The sequence below is a fragment of the Arachis stenosperma genome, chromosome 6, assembly GCF_014773155.1.
Source record: "Arachis stenosperma cultivar V10309 chromosome 6, arast.V10309.gnm1.PFL2, whole genome shotgun sequence".
In the NCBI taxonomy this organism is placed as follows: Eukaryota; Viridiplantae; Streptophyta; class Magnoliopsida; order Fabales; family Fabaceae; genus Arachis; species Arachis stenosperma.
In genome coordinates, this window is record NC_080382.1 from 2,950,031 (window position 1) to 2,950,867 (window position 837).

Below are 837 nucleotides of genomic sequence, written 5' to 3' on the forward strand. Positions count from 1 at the left end.
CATACAAAACGTGTAAACCATTATAAAACCCAAGCAGCAACTACCCCAATACAAAAATCTTAACTCAAAATCAATCAACATTCAAAATCAATGAATATCATACCACACATTCATACAAAAAGGAGAAGGAACTTGCAGCGCAAGGATTCTTACCTTTCACCCGAGACGACACCTACCACCGCAGAAGAATGGTGTCCTTTAGACCGCGACGAGAAGGATTAGTCGCATTACGAACAGCGTTGATGGTTATTGCTTCCGCAGCCAATCGGAGCAGCTTCGTCTTTTCACTTTGTTTTAGATGATTTCCGTTGGTTTTGGGTGAAAAGAAAAAACGTGATAGTGAAAAAGCGAAGAGTGGTAGATTAATGGGAGAGTTATTTCATTAATAGGGTATTTGTACAAAATGGCATCGTTTTGGTTACTATTGAGTTGTCAGTTAACGCCCCACGTGGACATCTAGTGATAAAAACTGTTAGTCCGAAAATAGAAGGATAAAGGAAATTGATGTTAAATCTTTCGAAGACTAATTTAATTAAAAAATCATTAGGAGACAAAAATGATGATCGAGCAATTTTTTGGAGACCAATTTGACTATTAATCCTAATTCATATTTATTATATCTATTATCTATTATTCTATTATATATTACTAATTTTACAAGCAAGATGTGCCACATGTCACTTCCTCATTGCAATTGAAATCAAATCTTTTTCTCAAAAAATAAAGAGTTATCACCTCCTCTCTTTCTCTTTCTCTATCTCTCTCAATTTTTCACTCACTTTATCTTTTTTATATCATTATTAATGACTAATTACAAATTTGACAATAAAAAAATAC